We start from the raw sequence: 23,777 nt of genomic DNA, 5'->3' as shown, positions 1-23,777 counted from the left end.
GCAGCTATGTTAGATGCTTTCAACTCTAATGACAGAAACCCTACTCAAAATGGCCTAGGCAAAGGAAGATGATTATCTCCTGTAACAAAGAAGCCTAAGGTAGGACAATTCCTGAACTGGTTAATTCCGTGTTCATTGCTGTCCTCAAAGATCCAGGTTCTTTCTACATTTCTGCTCTGCCATCTTTAGCACGTTGGAGCTGATCCTCCAGCTTGCCTCTTCATGTTCACAGGAGGGCTTCATTAGCTCCAGGTGTCATATCCCAGCCCAGGTCCAAAGGCTTGAGAGGGACTGTTCCTTCCATGTGTCATTTTGAAGGAACCCCAGCAGGAAATGGAATGGCCATGACTGGTTTGATTAATCAAGTTTCGCCTTCTGGAGTTGGGAGGGGGCCAGTCACCCTTGACCCACGCGGCTGCCCTTTACTTGAACAAAATTGGGGTTCTGTTGGCAAGGAAGAAGGGGCCTGGGCAGGCCCCGTTTGAAGTGGAGGGCCAGGAGTCTTTCTCTGGCTGAGGGGGTGGGGTGGAGTGGGATGGCAGTGACGGAGGGAGAGAGAGAGAATGCCACGTAGAATCATTGTCAGTCGATACCTTCTTAGAATAACAGTTCTCATCAGGCACTGGGTCTGACTTTAAGCTGACAAATGATTTTCCTTCACAATAAAAGTACAAACAGAATCCTAATTAATGAATTTGCCAATAGCTGTTGCCTATTTTATGGGCCTTAGCCCAGATTCAGGCTGTGGACAGGATGAGTGAGTGTGTGTGTGTGGATGAAGCTATAAATCACCCAGGGCCCAGGACAAGGGCAGTCTAGTTGAGATCTCTCTAAGCAGCCCTTCCTGAGGGAGCTCAGGCTTGCCACGGCCGCCATGACAGCTGTGACAACCACGACAGTCAGAGCTGTCACATGGCAGCATAGAATGTCCTCAGCTAGCTGCTGCTGCTTCTTGTGGCTGAAAGGACTAACATTCTTCTCAAGAGGCCATTGGCCCAATCTCCTGCCTTCCTGGGTGGGCGTTTTCCTTTGACATGTCTCCAGTGAGAGAGAGGTCATGGTCCCTTTAGCAATTGCTCTTGTTTTGAGGAAATGCCCAGGAGTGTTCATTCCAGTTGGTGGTGGGGATATGCTTGTGCCATTCGTTCAATAACCATGCATCTGACTATGTGCTGGGCACTAGGTTGGGGGCAATAGGGACAATGGTAGACGAGGCCATCCAGGCTCTATTCTCAGGGGCTCATCGGTCTCACCAGGGCGCTGGTCAGAGGGACCACCATGGAGGAAGAACATTCTGCCAGCTCTTTGCTTTTCATGGAAGTCCACAGAAGGGAGAGATATGGCAAGGCCCACTCTCAGGATATGAAAACGGGAGTTTTGACAAGACTGTAAGACATTAGATGTCAGATAGTAGATTGAGATGAGATAGCCCACCCTGAAAGATTTGCTAAAATTAGGTGTGGCATGGGTCACCTGCATTTTGAAAAAGCACCCCAGGTAGTTCTGCTATGATCACCCTTCCTTCCTGCCTCTGTCCCTGCCCCCTGGCTACACACACACTGCCTCACTAATAATCACCAAATTACAGGAAAATAACTAATGACCTCTCACATCCTTGAAGACAGTTGATCGTCTCTCCTTTCTCCAGCCTTCTCGACCTCAGTTCCTTTCATCTGCCTGCACAGGCCTGTTTTCCAACTACTGTTAATGATTAATAATTTGTTTAGCATTAACTGAGCTTTCCAATTTTTTGGGTCCATATTTTCCCAGCCATTTGCTACAATTCTTCAAAAGCAATTCTTTGCCTGCCCATGACATCAATAAATTAATTTCCTTTATTTTTGGCCTTGATGTGGCTGAGAAAGCCTGACGTTCTGTTTGTAATACCCGGCCATTCAGTATTTCTCTTGTTTTTCCAGAGATGAGATAAACCGTGTGAGCTGGCACTCAGTGGGGCAGCCTCTAGGTGAACCCCCAAAAGTGAACTCACTTGGGTGATATTTTCTCATCTTCAGGATCAGGCGCCACTGAATGGATGGATTTCCCATCTCTGTCTACATTCATGCTATTTAAATGCTTCATTTCCTTTAGAATCTTAGAATTACTATCACTCAGCACTACTGACTTACAAGAGTAGGGGTTTCATGTTCTTTTGTAGCTTTGTTTTTCATGACAAGTAATTACTCAGGGAGTTAAATATGGCCATCACTACTGTGGTTCTTTTAAGAGTTCTCTCTGTCTGTCTTCATTTCCTCTTGCTACAGTGGGCTCTTGGGGCTGGAAGCTTCTGAGTCCCATCAATGCCCTGCAGGCATCATGGTCCCATGTCTTCTTGGCTGGTTCCTTTGGCAAAGTGGGTATCTGTGATCTGCCACTTTATAACTGTTACTTATCTTCTCTGAGACTGTTTCCTCATCATCTTTAAAATGGTTCTTGTGAGGTGGAACATGATAATACTTGCAAGTATCTGGAAATGTGCCCGGCACATAACATTGTTGCTGTTGGGTACCATCGGGTCAATTTTTGACTCATAGCGACCCCATGTGATAGAGTAGAACTGCCTCATAGGGTTTTCTAGGCTGTAATCTTTATGGGAGCAGATCACCAGGTCTTTCTCCCTTGGCTGAGTTTGAACTGCCAACCTGTTAGTTAGCAGCTGAGCACCTTTGTGCCACCAGGGCTCCTTAGCACATACTGCCCGTTGCAGTGGAGTTGACACCAACTCCTAGTGACCCTATAGGGCAGATTAAAAAGTGCCCCATAGGGTTTCCAAAGCTGTAATCTTTATGGAAGCAGACTGCCATATTTTTCTCCTGTGGAGCAACTCTTGGGTTCAAATCACTGACCTTTCTGTTAGCAACCAAGCACTTAACCACTGTGCCACCAGGGCTCCTTTGGCACGTAATGATAATAATAATAAAAAACCCATTGCTGTCAAGTCAATTCTGACTCATAGTGACCCTATAGGATAGAATAGAACTGCCCCATAGGATTTCCAAGGAGCAGCTGGTGGATTCAAATTGCCTATCTTTTGGTTAGCAGGCGAGCTTTTAACCACTGTGCCACCAGGGTTCATAATAGGGACCGAAAATAGCATTTCCATTTCTATTTCTGTGCGTAGCTACCTGATTTCCAACTGCCAGAATTTGTGTCTTCTTGCTTGAGGGCTTTCTTTGACCGTCAGAGCCCTCTCTGCCTATGTACACAGTAACCGGGAAGTGCCAAGGGATGAATGAGCCACGGGAACATTCCTCAAAAAGGGGTGTGTAAATACCTCAGCTCCATAACCCTCAGGTGGAAGAACTCTGAGGTGCATGTCCTGCATTGGCTCCTGGAGATCCCCAGGAGAACTGAGCTCCAGTTGCCCATAGTAGTAGCTTGCTTGAAAACTCATCCTTTAATGGCTTCCTTCCAGAGCTTTGAACCTGTTCGGTCTGGTTCGACCCGTTGCTGAAAGTTTGCATCTCTAACAAGTTCCCTGCTGGAGATTTACATTTCCAACAAGTTCCCAGGAAGTTATATGTAAGAATCACTGTGATTCTTACATATAACTTCCTGGGAACTTGATAGAAATGTGAATTCTCAGCAGGAGGGTTGAAACAGAAGGAACCCCTTGGAAGCCCTGCTTCCTTCTCTTCCCTGTCTCACTTCTCAGTGTTTCCAGAGATCAGCTCCCTATAATCTACGGGCACACAAATCCTTGTCTTAGAGTCTGCTTCTGGGGAAATACAAACTAAGGCGTCTTCTCTAGCTGTTTTCCCAAATTCTGGTACTCATCTCCAAATTGTCTTCTAGACATCCTGTGCTCATATGAAACTCAACACATATAAAATTATGCTTACTCATTTCCCCATCAAACTAACCCATTCTCCTGTCTTGCCCCCCATCACTTAGTAGCCACCCCATTTCCCCCCAGTTATTCAGGGCAGAAACACGAAAGTTATTCCACCACATCAGTCGCTATCGGTGAGCAATATCTATTGAACACCTTTAGCATGAGCGCTTCTCTCTACTGACCTCCAAGCCGAGACTATCTTTGCTTAGCGATACTTCTCCCTTAGGCCCTGCCCTCCTCACCGCACACGCAGACTATTGGCCTCCCTACCACTGGCACCTTCCAGAACAGAGTTCTTATGGCTCTTTATCACTTCCTGTCTTTGATCAAAACCCATCCATGGCTCCCTACTGGCTGCTGAATAAAGTTGGAACTCCACAGCAGGATAGGGAAGGCCCCTGTACCTCCCTGGTCTCAGCAGTAACCCCCTGACCTCGTCCAACTGCTTCATCCATCACTGCTCCCTAGAGTCACTGGAGCTCCCATGGGCACATCTTTGTTCTATGAAATTCTACCCATACCTTTGGATTGAGCTTAAATCCCACTTCCTCCGTTAAGGCCCTCCACTGACTCAGCCTTATTCATTTATTTAATAACGTACTGTCCCAGGCACCAAACTACTTACCAGTGGGAATATGTTGATGAACAAAATAGTTATGGTCTCTGCCCTCATGTGGAGGAGGAAACAGGAATCAAATAATCACAGAGATGTGAAATTAAAACTATGTTAAGGGCTATGAAAAATAAAAAAGGTGTTATCAGAGGGCCAATCAAGGGAGAAGCTAACTTAGGTGGCTACCAGATGTCTGTCAGTTTGTCGTACTGTGGTGGCTTATGTGTTGCTGTGACACTGGAAGCTACGCCACCAGTATTTCAAATACCAGCAGGGCCACCCCGGGTGGACAGGTTTCTGTAGAGCTTCCAGACTAAACCAGACTAGGAAAAGAGGCCTGGCCTGGCCATCTACTTCCAAAAATTAGCCAGTGAAAACCCTATTGATCACACCAAACTATTGTCCAATATAATGCTGGAAGACGAGCCCCCTAGACTGAAAGGTATTCAAAATACACAGTGGTTGAAACAATGGACTTGAACCTACCAATGATCATGTAGATGGCACAGGACTGGGTGACGTTTCATTCCATTGTGCATGGGATGCCATGAGTCAGAGCCGACTTGACGGCAATTAACAAGGTAGTGGAGGTTTAGATGAGGTCCTCCTGAGACATGAAGTTCGAGTGGGAATTAGCTAAAATAACAGTTGAAAATAGCTCAGGCTGACAAAATCTTTCCTGAGAAGGCTATAAACTTTTGAGGCACTAAAAAGCTAGTATGGCTAGAATTTGGTAAACAAACCAATAGTGTAGAAGGAGGTGGGGCTGGAATTGTTGTCAAGGGCCAGACTACTCAAGGTCTCATAGATTTCAAGTGGATCACATTAACCGAGGGAGGTACCTGGTGAAAGATTGTATTCTCATGACTTCCCATGCATCAATCTGCTTCATTTATAAATTATATAATACACTATTTATATATTATGAGCATAATAATATGTGTACCAAAAAAAAAAAAAAAACCCAGTTGTCATCAAGTAGACTCCAGCTCATGGCAACCCCATGCGTGTTAGAGTAGAACTGTGCTCCACAGGGTTTTCAATGGCTGATTTTTTGGAAGTAGATCGTCAGGACTTTCTTCTGAGGTGCATCTGGGTGGACTTGAATTTTCAACCTTTCAGTTAGTAGCCTAGTGTGTTAACTGTTTGTACCACCCAGAAACTCCAATATGTGTACACATTCATGTAAATACAACAGCTTTAAGATGAAATAGGAGACCCTGGTGGTGTAGTTGTTAAGAGCTATAGCTGCTAACCAAAATGTCGGCAGTTCGAATCTACCAGGCACTCCTTGGAAACCCTATGGAGCAGTTCTACTTTGTCCTATAGGGTCGCTATGAGCCAGAATTGACTCGACGGCAATGGGTTTTTTATTTTTTTAGATGAGATAAATAATACTTTACAATATTTTTATTTTATATATCAACAATGTAAAGTCTATTTTGGACCAACAGATTGCACTTCATTTTTTGACCTTTTGGTATTACATTAACGGTACGGCATTTTATTTCATTTTACTTGGATCCACAATCAACGCCCATGGAAGCAGCAGTCAAGAAATCAAAAGACACACTGCATCGGGCAAATCTGCTGCAAAGGACCTCTTTAATGTGTTGAAGAGCGAAGATCTCACCTTGAAGATTAAGGTGCGCCTGACTCAAGCCATGGTATTTTCAATTTCATCATATGCATGCGAAAGCTGGATGATGAATAAGGAAGACCGAAGAAGAATTGATGCCTTTGAATTGTGGTGTTGATGGAGAATATTGAATATACATATCATGGCCTGCCAAAAGAACGAACAAATCTGTCTTGGAAGAAGTACAACCAGAATGCTCCTTAGAAGCAAAGATGGCAAGACTTCATCTCACATATTTTGGACATACTATCAGGAGGGACCAGTCCCTGGAGAAGGACATCATGCTTGGTAAAGCAGAGGATCAGCAAAAAAGAGGAAGACCCTCAACAAGATGGACTGACACAGTGGCTGCAACAATTGGCTCAAGCATAACGATTGTAAGGATGCTGCAGGACTGGGCAGTGTTTTGTTCTGTTGTACATAGGGTCGCTATGAGTCAGAACGAACTCAACCGCACGTAACAACAACAAAGTCAAGGTTATGTGCAGTCAAGTGCAGTCCCTAGGTGTTTCAGTTACCAGCAGGGTCATCCATGGTGGACAGGTTTCAGCAGAGCTTCCAGACTAAGACAGACTAGGAAAAAAGGCCTGGCGATCTACTTCCGAAAATTAATCAGTGAAAACCCTATGGATCACAACAGAATATTGTCCAATATAATGCTGGAAGATGAGCCCTCTTAGTTGGAAGGTAACAGTGGACTCAAACATATAAATGATCATGGAGATGGTGCAGGACCAAGTGATGCTTCATTCTGTTACACGTGGGGTCGCCATGAGTTGGAGGCGACTTGACAGCAGCTAACAAGTCCACTAGAAGGTATGCAGTCAGATGGCAAAGGGTGTGGGTGTGTGATTCCATCACGGGTAGAGGGAAGAGCTGGGCAAATAATTCCATCTACCACATGTGCCATGTTAAGAAGTTGGCTTTTTATTCTAACAGCAGTTGGAAGCATATATATCTAGCTTTATTCCTTCCTTCCCTTTCTTACTTTTTTTTCTTTCTATTTTTAATTACTCAACTAACAAGAGTACATTTCCACTGTCAATTATTCAAGCCCTGTGGATAAAGCCAGAGTCCGCTTTTTCATTCTCAATGTCTCTCAATCCCAATTCCTTTTCTAGACATGACCACTGTTATCCTCTTGGATGCTGTTTCTCTAAGATTAAAAAAAAAAGATTGATGCACGTATATGTACACAGAAACATGATTTTGTTTTTGTGAATGTGTTTTAATATGAAAGATATCATATTGAATATATTGTTTTGCAGCTACCTTGGATTTTTAGTTGTTCAACTAATAGTTTCTTGAGCTCCAAGTCAATATCTGGGGGAGGGCATGCCATAATATTTTCAGAGCTAAGGGTCTTCGACCCTGGTGGCGTAGTAGTTAAGTGCTACGGCTGCTAACCAAAGGGTCGGCAGTTCAAATCCGCCAGGTGCTCCCTGGAAACTCTATGGGGCAGTTCTACTCTGTCCTATAGGGTCGCTATGAGTCGGAATCGACTTGATGGCCCTGGGTTTGGTTTTTAAGGGTCTTCAAAGATCTTAATTTGGCCTTGGTTAGATGTTTTGAGGAGCCCTGGTGGTACAGTGGTTAAAGCTCTTGACTGCTAACTGAAAGGCTAGTGGTTCAAACCCACCAGCCGCTCCAAGGGAGAAATGTGGCAGTCTGCTTCTGTAAAAATCACAGCCTTGGAAACCCTGTGGGGCAGTTCTACTCTGTCCTATATAAAAAAAAAAGGGTAGAAAAAAAAAACTGTGAGTTGGAATTGACTTGATGGCAGTGGGTTTGGTTTTTTGGTTAGACGGTTCTAGTTTGGTCCCAAGTAACAAGTCTTGCATGACAGGTTGTACTTTCCAAAAATGGCCACAATAATAGCTCCAGTACCACATGCTCTTTTGGAACTTTGACACTCTTCATCAAGAGGTAAAGTCTATGTCTCCTCTTGAACCTGGGTGGGTCTTTGTGATTGCCTCAACTAGAAGAGTATGGCAGAAATGATGCTACGTGACTCTTGAGGCTAGGTTATAAAAGGCAGTTCAGCTTCGACCCTGTCCTCTCTTGAGATTCTCCTCTTGGAACCTATTCACCAGGCTGAAAGTAAGCCCAGGCTATGTGCAGAGGTCACATGAAGAGGAACCAAGGCCCCTGGTCCTTAGCTTGGCTGAGCTCTCGGCTAACAATCAGCACCGACTTGCCAGCCACCTGAGGGAACCATCTTGGAAGTGGATCCTCTAGCTCCCAGTTGAGCTGGCCAAGATAATGCCACATGGAGCAGAGACCAGTCCTCTCTATCTGGACCTGCCCAAAGTGCAGATTCATGAGCAAAATGAATGATTGTTATTGTTTTAAGCCTCTAAGTTTTGGGCTGGATTGTTAAGCAGCAAAGGAGCCCTGGTGGTGCTCTGCTGCTAACTGAAAGGTTGGCGGTTTGAACCCACCAGCTGCTCCTCGGGAGGAAGATGTGGCAGTCTGCTTCCATAAAGATTTACAGCCTTGGAACCCTATGAGGCCGTTCTACTCTGTCCTATAGGATCCCTATGAGTCGGAACCAACTTGAAGACAACGGGGGTTGGTTTGGTTTTGTCTATGTAGCGAGAGATAACTGGAACACCTAGTTTCTGGAACTAGGGTTCTAGGTCAAAGAGGAAGCTGTGGCAAGGCTGAGTCACGGCACTATGAATTCAGGAGCCCCTGGGTTTCCCCCGGGGAGAGGTCCACACTCCCACAGCCTAGGGTTGGGCTGAGCTGAAGGTGGGGCTTAAGTGGCCCCAGCTGGGAACATGGTGGGGCCTTAGCACAGGAAGCCTGACTTAGTACGATACAGGAAATACGAGATGCAGATGGTAAGGAATTTGCAATCTTGTTGGGGTGAGAAAAGTTACATGCTTTGAGGTCAGCCAGTGTCCCCAGGCACTTTGTGTAAATGCTAGACACGGGTGGACACTAAGTGCCACAGAACTTCAGAGATAGGAGTGATAGCAGTGGCCATATGATATGGTGAACAGTGGTGTCACTGACAACAACTGGAAGTTGGGAGGGCTGCTAATTAGGGAAAAGTGATGGGTTCAGTTGTAGATACATGGAGTGTGAGGAGGTTCAGAGAGGGGCTCTGTCTTGGTCATCTAGTGCTGCTATAACAGAAATACCACCCGTGGACGACCTTAACAAAGAGAAGTTAATTCTCTCACAGTTAAGTAGGCTACAAGTCCAAATTCAGGGTGCTGGCTCCAGGGGAAGGCTTTCTCTCTCCGTCGGCTCTGGAGGAAGGTCCTTGTCATCAGTCTTCCACTGGTCTGGGAGTATCTCAGGTGCAGGGACCCCAGGTCCAAAGGATGCGCTCTGGTCCTGGTGCTGTTTTCTTGGTGGTATGAAGTCCCCGTGTCTCTCTGCTCATTTCTTTCTTTTATATCTCAAGAGATTGCCTCAAGACACAATCCAATCTTGTAGATTGAGTCCTGCCTCATTAACATCATAGAGGCAGGATTTACAACATATAGGAAAATCACACATTACCAGGAATCATGGCCCAGCCAAATTGATACACAGATTTTTGGGGGGGACATAATTCAATCCCTGACAGGCTGCAATGAGTGGAAAGAGCATTGCATGAGGAGTCTCTGCAAACCATCTCCTTGGGCCCCAGTGCTAGGGGTGTCAGGTAAAACACAGGGCATCCAGTTCAAGTTGAATATCAGATAAACAACGAATAATTTTTAGTATGAGTATATCCCAAACAGTGCGTGGACATACTTAAAAATTATTTATTGTTTACCTGAAGTTCAACTTGAACTGGGTGTCCTGTGTCTTTATTAGCTAATCTTAGTGACCGTATTTGTAAAGTTCAGAAAACATGGTTCCCAAGGCAGCGAAGCACAGAGGAAAAGCAGGTTCTGGATCAAATGCCCTCTCTGGATGTGACCCCCACTCTGCCACCTATTACTGTGTGACCTTGAGTAAGTTACTGTCTTCACCCCTCTGAGCCTCATCTATAAAATGGGAATAATAATGGTCCTTACCTCCCAGGGGCCCTGGTGGCTCAGTGGTTAAGAGGTCAGCTACTAACCAAAAGGTCGGCAGTTCAAATCCACCAGTCGCTCCTTGGAAACCCCATTGGGGCAGTTCTACTCTGCCCTATAGGGACGCTAGGAGTCGGAATTGACGTGACAGCAATGGGTTTTGACCTTCCAGGGTGATCGCGAGGATTCAATGAGACAATGTGTATAAAGTGCTTCATGTGTGCTGGGCGCACAGCAAGTGCAAAAGAAAAGCCTGATACTATTACTCTTCCCAGGGCTAAAGTGCTATGGTCTATAGGCAGCCATTTGTTAAACAACAGACATTTGTGTGCCTTTGTGGATAAGGCTGTGTGTGAGTGTGTGTGAGCTTGTGTGTAGTGAGTGTGTGTGTAGGTGAGTATGAACATGCATATGTGAGTGTGTGTGTGTATGTATGTGCATGTTTGAGTGTGTGATTGTGTATATGTGAGTGTGTGCATGAGTGTGAGTGTGTTTGAGGGTGTGAGCGTGTGTGAGAGCATGTACGTGTATGAGTGTGTGTGAATGTGTATATGTGAGCGTGTGTTAGTGTGTGTGTGTGTGTGTCTGTGAGTGTGGGGGGTGCGTAAAGATAAATAAACCACGGCCTCGCCCTCCAGGAACAGGGACCTGGTGTCCAGCTGTCAGCTATAGACAGTCCCACTACCCACTGTGTTCAACTCCCACAGTTAATATTGTTGCAAAATGAGGGTAGGTGGTGCATTCTCCCTTTCTCTGCAGCCTTGTGGGCAGGTTTTTAATTTTAAGCAGGAGAAACCCCGTCAGGTGTTTGAGGCTCCTGGGGGGCAGCTAATGCTTCCTGTCCAATGCTCACCCTGGGATGCTTTGTTACCCTGACACCTCCGAACTCCGAGTCAGCGGCAAATTGCAGGACAAAATTCTTATGCTGCAAGTTTATTGCATATTCATAGAATTTAGGCCATTAGGCAACATTAGCTTTTTTTTTTTTTAACTTTTTATTGAAGTATAACCTACATTCAGAGAAATGCATGTATTCTAAGTGTGCAGCTTGAAGCTGTTTTACAAACGGAAAGCTCCCATATGAGAGCAGGACTCGGAACATGGCAGCCCCTTGAGAGCCCCCCTCACACCCTCTCCCAGGCACTGCCTCCGCCAAGGAGGATATCCCGACCTGACCTGACCCAGGGCATGGCTTTGCCTGTCTTTGAGCATTATGAAGTGGAATCATTCAGCATGTACTCTTTTGGACCTGGCTTCCTTTGCTCAACATTATGATGGCGAGATTTATCTACCTTGTTGAATGTAGCTCTAGTTCATTCTCGCTGCTGTGTAGTAGTCCATTGTTTGACTGTGCCACCATTATTTATCCATCCCGCTACCGAGCCGTAGATGGGCTTCGGGGCAGGTTAGCTTTGCTATGGACATTCTAGTACATGCCTTTTGGTGGACACGTTGCTGTTGTTGTTAGCCGTCGGCCAGTCAGCCCTGACTCATGGCAACCCCCATGCACAATGGAACAAAATGCTGCCCAGTCCTGTGCCGTCCCCATGACAGGTTGTGGATCAGGTTGTTGTGATCCATAGGGTTTCCACTGGCTGATTTTCGGACAGAGATCACTAGGCCTTTCTTCCTCGTCCCTCTTAGTCTGGAAGTTCCACTGAGACCCTGTTCAGTATCATAGCAAGATGCAAGCCTCTGCTGATAGAGGGGTGGGTGGTGGTTGTGCGTGAGGTATATTAGTCGGGAATTGAACCGGGGTCTCCTGCGTGAAAGGCGAGAATTCTACCACTGAACCACCCCTGCCTCACTGGTGAATATACGTAACACATTTCTCGGGGTGTATCCCTGGGAGTGGAACTAAGAGTATGTGCATGTTCAGCTTTACCAAATAAGACCAAACGGTTTTCCCTGACATTAGCTTCTACTTCCTAAGACTGAGCATATCAAAGAAAGGAAAAAACACAGTTAAAATTTTGACACCTTTTACAGTCTAATAAATTATTGTGGAAGAAATTAGCAAAGTAAAAGTGGAAACGAGAAAGGAAATTTTACATTTTCTCTTGTGTGGTGAGAAGCATTGGAAGTGCTTTTTAAGAGTGACCTGTTCCCTCTGCTGAGGAGCTCTGGTGGTGTGGTGGTTAAGCACTCGGCTGCTTACTGAACAGTCAGTGGTTCAAACCCACCAGGCGCTCCGTGGGACGAAGATGTGGCAGTCTGCTTCCCTAAAGATTACAGCCTTGGAAACCCTATGAGGAGGCTCTACTCTGTCCTATAGGGTTGCTCTCAGTTGGAATTGACTCGACAGCAATGGGTTTGTTTTTTTTGTTTTTTGTTTTGGTTCCCTCTGCTCTGTCAGCTCCCTCTGCTAGAAGCTTCCTCTGGCTCTTTCTCCTGGAAACAGGTACCTCAACTAGAGACTTTCCTGTGCTCACGAATCTCCCAGGGATTTTGTTAAAATGCTGATTCTGATTGAGGACGTCTGAGTGGAGCCTGAGAGTCTGTCCAAGTTCCCAGGTGGTGCTAATGCTGCTGCTCCGAGGACCACACTTTGAGTACAAAGGGGGTCACTGTCAGACTGTTAGTGGTCAGGCTGTCTGTCACTTCACCTGGCCCAGCCACTTCACTAGTATTGACGGTGCAGGAACTGGTGGGGACTGGAGATACAGAAATGGGTAAGACCTTAAGGATGCAGCTCAGTGTGGTGAGAAAGCAATAAAAATCCTGGGCGCTGGAATCTCAAAGAATGATGGCTGTGTCTTGACTTAGCTTTCCCGGTGTACGGCCTCAGGAAGGAGACCAAACCTCTCTGAGCCTTCGTCTTCTCATCTGTGAAATGGAGTAATAGTATCCACATTGCAGGGTTCTTGTGGGAAATACCTGTCAACAGGTGCAGAGTACACACTGGGCTGCTGATAGATGATGGTTATCATTATTCCTGATGCCATCTCAAATAATTTGTATAAGGAGGTGGGACAAAAATTCATACAATCATGCAAGTATACATGTACACAAAAATTTGTGATGTGTATTTGTGAGATATTGTGGGGAGACAAAGGAGGGGGTGAGAAACTCTCCCTGGAAGGAATCAGAGAAGGCCTTACAGAGGAAGGGAAAAGTGGGTTTTAAAGGGCTAGTAGGAGCTTGCCAGGTAGATAATGTTGAGAGTAGACAGCAGAAAGGAGATGGTCATTGCATTGCGGGGTGGTGGGGGGTGGGGGTGGGGAACAGGATATGCAAAGGCACAGGGGCAAGACTGTGACTTGATAGTTGACGCACTGCAGAGTTCAGAGGGGCCACGTGGTGGGAAGGGGCTGGATCTGATATGGGAGAGCAGGCAGGGGTCCTAACTTAGGAGGGCCTTAACTGCTATACCAAGGAGCTCAGATTAGCACCCCACTGAGCCAGCCAGATGCAAAGCTATAAAATAGGCTATGGGTCCCTGGTTTTTCCCCCTATAAGGAAATTTCCATCCCTACTTGTAGCTCTGGCATGCCTAATGCACGAATGCCCTCCCTCACGCCTGATGAAATGTGCTGTAAGGAAACTATCAGAGACATGCCTCCGTGACTTAGCCAGTGGTCCCTGTCTTTGGTTAGGGCCCCCGAGATTGAATTTACAACTGGGGCCTCACATCAGAGAGTGGCTGGGCCATGGTTGCTCACTTCCTGAAGGTCCCAGGGGTGGGCTCAGGCAGACCCCACAAGGTTGAAATGCTCCTCTACCCTTTGCTGCCCACCATAGCCAGCAGGATATGTTGCCTATTGGGACACCCTAGGCTTGAATCCAGAACATGACTCTCAGCTGCTCTGTAGGGACCAGTGAGACAACCTCCTGGTGTGCCCTGAGCCCGCTGGTCACCTCCTTTGCCAAGGAGTGTGCTGGCATAAGCCAGGAAGCTGAGGAGAGTGTTGGGTTTGGCTCCTGAAGGCAGGCCTTGGGCCAAGGCATTGTGTCCAGCCAGCCCTTGCCGGAGGATAAACTGACACCTGAGGATGGGTGGCTGCTCAAGAAGGAGGATCATCAGCAAGCCCTCTAGATCAAAACTTCTCCTTCTGGATCCAGAGCCAGGGCCAAGCCAGCTCCCGCAACCTGCCCTTGGTGCTCCTAGGACAGAGGACACTTAACAGGGAAGGGGTGTTTAGACACCCTCCACTCAGGGCTTTACACATTCTCACATTTGAAGTAATTTAACCCTTTTGTTAAACAACATCATGTTTAACTGTAACTCAGGTCCACAAGTCAGATACAGATGGGTTGGCTCTGGGAGAAGCAGGGTGGAGGCCCATACCCAACCTTGGCCTCTACCAGTCCCCTGCCTACCCTTGGGCCCTCCAACACAGCTTTTAAAACCACAACCTCACTTTTCAGTTGAGGAAACTGATGCACAGAAAGGGGATGGGGGAGGTGAGAGAGAGGCAGAGGTGGGACAACCCTGGGTCTACTGCTTCTTGCTGCCAGCCTCTTGGATCCCTAGGGAAGCTTCTTGCTCGGTCCAGTGGTCTGTGGAGAATGGAGGCAGGTTCAGGTTACTTGGTCCTGAAGAAGGGGGCATCAGAGCCAGAGACTGATGGGGCACTGCTCAGACTCAGGGGTCACTGCTGGGAGGGCTGCTGCCAAGAGGATGCTGAGCCAGACCCCAGGCTTCACAGGGGTCTCTGGGGGTCCTGTCTTCTTCTCAGAGCTCAGGCTGGCTCTGCGCCTCTTCCCATTTGGTGGAGAGATCCCTTTACCTCACGGGGGTTCCTGATTGACAGGCCCCTTTCTCACACCCCAGTGAGGTCAGCGTCCCCTCCCTTGGGGAGCCCTCCCCTCTCCTACCCCTTCCCCAGCCGTTACCTGGGCAGCTGCCATATTAATGTTCCTTTTCATTCTGAGCAGACCAGTGGTATCACTGCCAGGTTTTTTTTTTTTCCTCTTCCTAATGATTTGTCCTGGCAGCAGAAATATTACAGTGATGATTTCATGTAAAATTTCATTTGCTTTTTTTTTTTTAATCCCTTCAAGAAGGGGCTGCACAATTAATGGGTCTTTGAGGATCAAAGCTCTTGTGGCAAAGAGGGAATAATAGTCATAGCTAACATTGATTGGGGACTTGGTATGTGCCAGGCACTGTTTCACCGTCACCACAACAACCCTTTGAGGTAGGCACTGTTATTACCCCCATTACTGAGACACAGAGAGGCCTAGCCAGGGCCAGTGGTCACACAGTCCCAAGTGGTGGAACCAGGAGTAAAGCCAACACAGTGCGGCTCCGTGCTCTTTATTCGTCTTCAATTTTTTTTAAAACTTTTTATTGAGGTGAAATTCTCATAACATAAAATTAACCATTTTAAAGGGAACAATTCAGTGGCATTTACTGCATGCAAAGTGTTGTGCAACCACCACCTCTATCTAGGGCCAAGATATTTGCCTCACTCCAAAAGGAGACCCTGTACCCGTTAGGCAGTTTCTCCCTATTTCCTCCCTTGCCAGCCCTGGTAAGCACTAATCAATCTCCTTTCTGTCTCGATGGACCTACCTGTTCTGGATATTTCCAACAGATGGAATCATACACTATGTGGTCTTTTATGTTTGACTTCTTTCTCTCAGCATGATGTTTTCAAGGTTCATCCATGGTGTGGCATTATCAGAACTTCATTCCTTTTTATGGCTGAGTAATAGTCCACTGCATGTGTGTACCATGCATTGTTTATCCATTCGTCTGTTGATAGACTTTTGGGCAGTTCCCGTCTTTTGGCAATTGTGAATTGTGCTGCTATGCACATGCATATACATGTATCTGAGTTCCTGCTTTCAATTGTTTTGGGTATACGTTCAGGAGCAGAATTGCTGGATTATATGGTAATTCTATGTTTAACTTGTTGAGGAAGCCCCAGTGTTCTTGAAGACCTTGCTATGCTGCCTTGTGAAGGTTTAGGGAAAGCACTGGACTGGGAGTCAAGAGACCTGGATTCTGGTTCCAAAAACTAGACAAAGTTATCTCTCAGGCCCCTGCCCACCCTGTGAGCTCCAGCTACTCTAAAGGTCAGGCCAAATCCTAATCACAGGGAGCCTGAAGGGTCCTGTTTCCACAGGGCTGCTGCTGGGGACCAAGCATTGGTAATGTCTCCCCTGGGCCACACTGGTGCCTAGACCCCATCACTGATTCACTATCGGAGCAGGCCATTTTGTGCCTCAGTTTCCCCATCTCCTTTCACAAGAGACAATAATGGTTACCGCTTATTAAACACCTATTTTTTGGGAGTGCAAATAGTTAAGTGCTCAGCTACTAACCACAAAGTTGGTGGTTTGAACCCACCCAGAGGCACCTTGGAAGACAGGCCTGGCGATCTGCTTCCAAAAGGCCACAGCCTTGCAAACCCTCTGGAGCACAGTTCTACCCTGCACACATGGGGTCGCCATGAGTCAGAGTTGAGTTGATGGCATTTCATTTTTTTTTTAATGTGCCAGGAGCTTTATGTAAAATATTTCTATTTCTCATAGCAACTCTGCAGGTTAAGTATTATTATACCCTTTTAGAGATTAGGAGATTGAGGCTCAGAATTCACTACCTTGGCTCCAAGCCACATAGTGAGTGGTGAAGCAGGTTCCAACCCAGGCCTGTTTAGACACAAAAGCCTATGTTAGTTTCCACCACCTCTAGCTCATTTCCTGAAAAAGAAAAGAAAATACCTACCACGATGCCAGGTACTTCTTGGGAATGGCCTCTTTTCTCACAACACTCCTGAGAAGTTATGATTACAACCCTCATATTACCAGTGGTGAAACAGGTTCAGAGAGGTTTCATAGGCTGCTCAAGATCACACAGCTCAAAGGTCTTAGGTCTGCTTCTCAAACTTGGGCCTGCCTGTCTGCAAACCCTCCCCCTTTCCATGATGTGACGTATGTGGAATGGCAGTTAACGAAACGTGACAGTTTCCTACGGGAGGTTGTCCAGCTGTTTGTTGTCTCCTGAGGAGCAGAGAAAAGGGAGTGTTTTAAAGCCTTAGTTGGGAGCAAGTAGACAAGACACTCGGAAAACCCTCTCAATTGTAAGAGCTGTAAGGTTCCAGAGCAAGAAGCCAGCAGGGGCTGGGGAACTCGGTCCATCTGTCCATCCATCCATCTCTTCATCCCTGGCCTTTGCAGAGAGACCAAGAACCCCAGGGTGTTCTGCTGGCCCCTCTGCTTGGTAAGTCACTGACCTGTGCAAAGGGTAGTTATACGAGGGAGGCCTTAGGCCCCAGCACTGGGGGACTTCTCATCAGCCCTGGCCATTCCACAGGGCAGAAGGCAGGTGTTACAGTGCACTGTAGGGGTGGAATGTCTTGTTACTTTCAAGCCAGGAAGAGACCTGAGGCTGGAGAACCTGGAGTGGGGGTGGGTGGTAATTTTCTGGGGTGACTCTTAGACCTCCATTCTTTTGGACTCAGGATTTATACTGGAGGGAGCCCCCATTTCATCTTCTCCCTCTCACACCCATGTCTACATGGCAGATGGGAATTTGGGGTGTGGTAGAGGAAGGGAAAGGAGTCCGAGGGTGGTGCAAATGGTTAAGCACTTGACTACTAACTAAAAGATTGGCAGTTGGAATTTACCCAGAGGTGCTTCAGAAGACAGACCTGGTGATATGCTTCCGAAAGGTCACAGCCTTGAAAAGCCTATGGAGCAACTGGCTTGGTTGTTTGGTTTGGGAGAGGGAGGTTAGGGAAGACAGTTTAGGAATCCCACTTGCCATGTGTGGCTGCTGGTTCTGCTTTACCGAGGAGATTCTCCTTCAATCGCCAGCCTTAGAAGATTGATCTGGAAGATTGCTCCGGGCATTTTGGGGATTCATCCTCTAGAATCTGCCCAAGAACCTCTGCCCCACTTTGGATTCTTTGTCCAAGCCCCACGGGCCTCCGGACCTGGTAGCCTGAGGTTTTTTTTTTTTTAAATTTTTATTGTGCTCTAAGTGAAAGTTTGCAAATCAAGTCAGTCTCTCACACAAAAACTTATATACACCTTGCTACATACTCCCAATTGCTCTCCCCCGAATGAGACAGCCTGCTCCCTCCCTCCACCCGCTCATCTACCCTTCAGGGAGGAGATGCCAACATAGCCTCAAGTGTCCACCTGATCCAAGAAGCAGCCTCAGCTTTTTTAACTTGCTTCTCCCCCTTTCCTAAATTCCATACCACCAGCTGCCTGCTCCCTTCAGAGAATCTTCTGTGCTCTCACAGCTCTATCTGATAGTTCCCCAGTGCTGCTCACCAGTGAGACCTCTGTGGTAGCAGCCAGTGTAATTCAGTTCAGCAAATATTTACTGTGCCCGACCTGTGCCAGGCACCAGGCAAGGTCTGGAAGCAAAGGTGGCTTGAGGCCAGAGCCCTGTGTCTGATGCCCAGCTGTCCCTGGTGCTGGCTGAGCACTCTGGGCTGGGGGACTCCTTCTCATTAACGTCACCTAAGAGGAGCCTGCCCTGTGAGCCCCTTCCACAGATGCTATCTCATTTAACCCTCACGATGGCTCATTCAGGTCAAGCTAATGCCCATTTTTCAGATGATAACACCAAGGTCTTGAGAGTTTCTCATTTACCCTACTTCACCCAGCTAGTCCCTGTCAGAGTTGAGATTTGTACTCATGTGGCTTTGATTTCAAAATCTCTATCTCTACCATGCTCTGTTGTCTCACTTGGGCCAGTCAATTTTCTACAGCCTCAGTTTCCTCAGATGTGAAATGGGGACAATGTTATTACCAACCTTGACATAATGCTGTGAGAGTGTTATGAGGGCTTTGGAAAACCCTGCTCAGTGTTGCTTCCTTATTATTATTATGAAGCAGAGTCTCTGGGAATTCTGGAAACCCTGCTTTGCTCTCTGCTTTGAGAAAAAGTTAAGCATATGACCTTACTGTAACCCCCTTATAATCTTGGCTGTGAGCAGTGCGGACAAGCCCCCCACTTCTACCACATCCTATCACAGTGCCTGCGATCCTATAACTGGATGTTACTTTTGGCTTTAGAGAGTCCTTAGAGCCCCACGAAGGGGTCCTGGGGAGAGGGAGAGTCAGCTACATTACGGAATGTTAGAGGAGGCCCTTCGAGACCACCTGGTGGAAGCTGAGGCCCCGAGATGGACAGGGACGTGCCCATGGTCACAACCGCAGGTTAGCGGCAGAGCTGGGATGACCAGCAGCTGTTAAGACTCGCTCCATGGGGCTCAAGCTTTGTCAAGTTCACTTCTCAGAGCTTTCAGCACCAGAGTGCAAGGGCCCTGGGAAAGGGCCCAGGGAAGGAGCCTGCGGGGGTAGGGAGGGGAGTGAGTCAGGAGGGCTTGAGAGGCCTCAGCAATATCTTCTGAGAGCCTTTGAATACTGGAGCTGACACAGTCTGGGAGACCCTCAAACTGGCCAGGTGCCTCAGGACAACCACTTGTAGCAATCTGGAAGTCCCGTACTGGAATCTCTTGCGTAGACAAGCCCCTGGGCCTGTGCCTGTGTTCCCAGAGCAAAGTGTTCATTCTAGCCCAGCCCCTTCCTTTGCCAGAGGAGCACAGGAGGTTCATGGGAGTGAGCTGGTTTGTCAGCCAGCCCCTGGAGGGGCAGGTCCCACTGTCCCAGCTCCCCTGCCCATTTCCCCAGCTGACTGGGGTCCTCTTTGCCCGCAGCCACTCTAGACCCCATGACAAACACACGGGGCCCAGGCCTGGAAGATCTATTAGTGCCACTCCTGTCACCGCCCGCAGAGCGGGAGGAGAGGCAGCCAAATGCTGTGCTAATTATTCTAGCTTCCAGCAGAGTCTCGGAGGTCCCAGCCATGGTAAATCTTAACTTTCATGCTATGGTGCACCGGGATGCAATTTACTTCAAAGAGAGCATAAATCCCCACTGCGGTGTGTATCAGAGGAGTGTTACATAAAAGTGGCCCATGTGCTTCCCACCCTGGCTGCCTTCACTCTCTCTCTCTTCCCCTCCCTCCCTCGCTCTCTCCTTGTAAGTTTGAAAAAGCCAGTCCGCGGTTGGCTACACATCTCACACGCAAAAACATTTACACACACGTCTGCTCTCAGCCTTATAAATCACTGGGCTTGGCGACTTGGCAGTGGGAACACAGGCAAGCTCTATTTTTACCAGCACAGTCCACAGACAACCCCCAGGCCCCCACCTTTCCTACAGTGACATCTACTGGTGCCAGCTGGGCCAAAGGCAGCGGTTCGGCTTCAGACCCATTTCTCAGGCTTGGGAGGATGGTTATCGACCAAGGCCTCACTCTTGCCTCAATTCCTCCTCCCTCAACTCCCTCTGGAGTCCCTGGGTGGCGCAAATGGCTAAGCATGGCACTACTAACTGAATGGTTGGTGGTTCGAACCCACTCAGAGGCACCTCAGAAGAAAGGCCTGGTGATTTGCTTCTGAAAGGTCATGGCCTTGAAAACCCCATGGAGCAGTTCTACTCAGCACACGTGGTGTCGCCGTGAGTTGGAATCAGCTTAATGGCAATGGGTTTGGTTTTTTGGGTTTCAGTCCTCTCCAGCCTCTGAGGACTTCCTCCAGCAACAACTTCCACCCAGGAAGCCCCACCCCACCACCATCGCCCCCACCCAGGCTTGCCTGCCGGAGGGGCAGGTGGTGGCCATTGCTGACATACTAATTACCTTCCGGAGGGCTGGGGACGGCACAAGGCAAGGCTGGCACAGCTCATTAGGATGTCAAAGGATCACGGGAATTGCGGATGGGGAGTCCTCCCAGGTTACCCCGTCGGTGCAGTGAATTACTTAATATGGCCCTTCTAGCCATAGTCTTTGTAACTCTCTCCAAATGACTGGGTGAAGATTATGCATAAGAGGTGCTTGTGGCCCACCAAGGGGATTGACTAGCTTGTTAATAATGTAAATAAGGTACATGGCACCCTTGTGGGGGTAGGGCCATGCAAATTGTGTATGAAACCCTAACGAGGGGATTGGTCGGTTTTGCCATCCTGCTAGGCTTATAAGAGCAGTCAGTGCCAGAGCAGAGGGGGACCTACTACCACCAGGAAAGAAGAGTGAGGAGTGGAGCATGTCCACTGGACCCAGGAGAAAGAGAACTGTAACGCCAGAGACAGTGAGAGATGTGAGAAGCAGCAGCAGAGGTAGCTGAGCCAGGAGACTGGCAGGAGATGGCATGGTGGCCCAAGGAGCAAGGCGGTTACAGTGAGTGTGCCGACCCACAGAGCAAGAGAGCTGAGTACCTTCAAGCAGGAGGCTTTCTGACTGAGTGGGGTGCCTCTGGGCACTTACCGGCAGAGGTAAAAGAGCTCTGTAACACTTGCCTGAGCAGGATAGAGGCTGAGGGGCCAGAGAGAGGTGTACCTGTGTGCACAGCTGAGAAGAGGCTCTCCTGATGGAAGAACTGTATTCTGAGCATTCCTGAACCTGAACTGTAACCTGTTACTTCCCTAATAAACCCCATAATTGTGACTGTTGTCTGTGAGTTCTGTGTGGCCATTGCAAGGAATTATGGAACCCAGCAGAGAAGTAGAGAGTGCTGTGGCATGGGGCATCGGTGTCAGAATTGGTAAAGAGGTTAGAGGGTGAAACATGTCTGACCTCCGCCTCATGGCAAACAGCCTTGGGTTGTAGATGCTGATAATGACTCTCCTTCCCCCTTGTGAAGTTAGAGGAGGTCAGATGACGCATCCCCTGCCACACCATTTTTACATCCCCCTCCTCCAAAGCAGGGCTCCCCCTCTCTAATGCAGCCCCCTGGGGGTTTGTCCAGTTGTGTTTCAAGCAATTATTTCCCTGTGAAAGGCAGCTGTTATCTTCACTGACACACACAAGACTGGCAGCCGACGTGGTTTCTGCGAGGGGCTTGTGAATCCTGGCGTTGTCATCACAGTCCTGGCTGGGAACGAAGAGGGTGGAATGAGACAGAGGCGCGTCTGTCTCCCGTCCCCTGGCCCCCGCCCCGGCCTCCTCCCAGCGACCTCTCGGGAGGCAGCCGTGCCAGGTCTAATGCTCCTAATGTCATCTTTGCAGATTCATTTGTGATTCCTTGATGCTGTAATTACCGCTGCTTTGCTCCCCTTGCAGCCGCTGCCATTAGCTGGGCAGACCGCAGGCTGTGGTGACGTGGTCCTGGCAGCCTGGGGGGCCTCTGTGGATTGCTGGGGGTGGGCAGGGCCCTCCTGGCAGTCATAGAGCTGCCCAGAAGCCCCGGGCTGCTGGCCGAGCTGGCCAAATCACTAGCGATTAGTGGCTTTCCCCTAAGTGTGACCCCTGACAGGCGGCTGGCTATGAGAATGCCCCAGGGCAGAGGGCAGGGTGACTCAGAGGACAGCAAGCAGTTCCAACTCAGCCACTAACACGCTAGTAACCCTGGGCAAGTCACAGCCCCACTGAGCCTTGGTTCCTTCAGCTCTGAAATGGGACAGGGGGGCTGAATTAATTACCTGGGTCGATAGCTCCCTTTCAGCCCTCTTCGTTTAACTGGCCTTAGCACCTGGAAGGTTCTATAGAAATGCTGGGGGGTTTTAAGAGACTCAGGCAGGTTACCAGGTGCATCCTTGGGACTGGAGTGGAAAACAAAACCCCTGAAGCCTGCCCTACCAAGAACTCAGCGATAACCTCAGATACTCTACCGCTTTCTATTTTAACACTTCCCTTTGCAGGGCGGAAGCCCTGGGAGGGAGTCAAGGGCTCACCCAGCTGGTGTTCAAGGTTGGAGTGGGGTGGGTGTGGGCAAAGTAAAAGGGCTTTGTAGCTCCTACTTGACCACCGCCCCTCCTGTCTAGATTACCTAGATTACCTCCGGACAGGCCTCCTGCCTCTCTCCCGACACTCTGTGGAAATGGCGGCCATATTTTCTACACCGGGAGTAGGGCTGTCATGGGGTCATCCTTTTCCACCTACTTTGGAAGAAAATGGCAAGGGGGAAGGTCAGAGGCATCTTTAGAGACTCTCAGAAATGAGAGAATAGAAGTAAACAGCAAAAAAAGACAAAGTTTTGTGCCTCCCTCTTTCTTCCCCAGGAAAGCCTGGTGGCATAGTGGTTAAGAGCTACAGCTGCTAACCAGAAGGTCGGCAGTTCGAATCCACCAGGTGCTCCTTGGAAACCGTACAAGGCAGTTCTACTCTCTCCTTTAGGGTTGCTATGAGTCGGAATCGACTCGACAGCAACAGGTTCTTTCCTCCCCCGGTGCATAGCGGTTAAGAGCTACAGCTGTTAACCAAAAGGTCAGCAATTCAAATCTACCAAGCACTCCTTGGAAACCCTGTGGGGCAGTTCTACTCTGTTCAATAGGGCCGTTATGAGTTGGAATGGACTCAACGGCAGTGGGTTAGTTTTGGGGTTGTCTTTCCTCCCTGCTTCTCCTGGCCACCCCGAGCATGGCGCTAACATCGTTGATACTGTTGGCAAAACATCCATGCATTCAAGCCTGCCTGAAGGTGAAAGTGTGCTCTGCACAGAAGTCATCTCAGTGGTGGTTTGAAAACATGGTAGCAAATTCTTTGATACTCCTCCCATCCAGAGGTGGGTTCTACGACCCTCCTCTTAGATCTGGGTGAGCTTGAGACTGCTTCAGCCAATACAACACAAGAGTGCTGCTACGTGACTTCCAAAAAGGCCAGGCAGTTTCGGCCTTATTTGCTGAAACACTCCTGCTTGGAGTGCCAAGTTGCCATGTAAAAAGTCTGACCACTGGCTGCCATGTTATGAGGAAGTTCAAGCC

The 23,777-nt window shown here is 48.2% G+C and overlaps 1 long non-coding RNA gene across 5 annotated transcripts in view; it reads left to right on the top strand.

The window, feature by feature from the left end:
* LOC111752783 (uncharacterized) overlaps positions 1-23,777 on the top strand; it is a 78,655-nt gene that overhangs the window by 12,991 nt on the left and 41,887 nt on the right. For 3 of the 5 annotated variants that reach the window (XR_010319756.1, XR_002787698.2, XR_010319755.1), the window contains one exon: positions 5,998-6,903. This is a non-coding gene — a long non-coding RNA (uncharacterized LOC111752783). Of the gene's footprint in view, positions 1-5,994; positions 6,904-23,777 lie in introns of all 5 variants that reach the window. The other 2 variants (XR_010319754.1, XR_010319757.1) reach the window with 1 other exon arrangement.

The sequence above is a fragment of the Loxodonta africana genome, chromosome X, assembly GCF_030014295.1.
Source record: "Loxodonta africana isolate mLoxAfr1 chromosome X, mLoxAfr1.hap2, whole genome shotgun sequence".
Taxonomy (NCBI): domain Eukaryota; kingdom Metazoa; phylum Chordata; class Mammalia; order Proboscidea; family Elephantidae; genus Loxodonta; species Loxodonta africana.
This window is presented reverse-complemented; position numbering and strand designations above follow the sequence as displayed.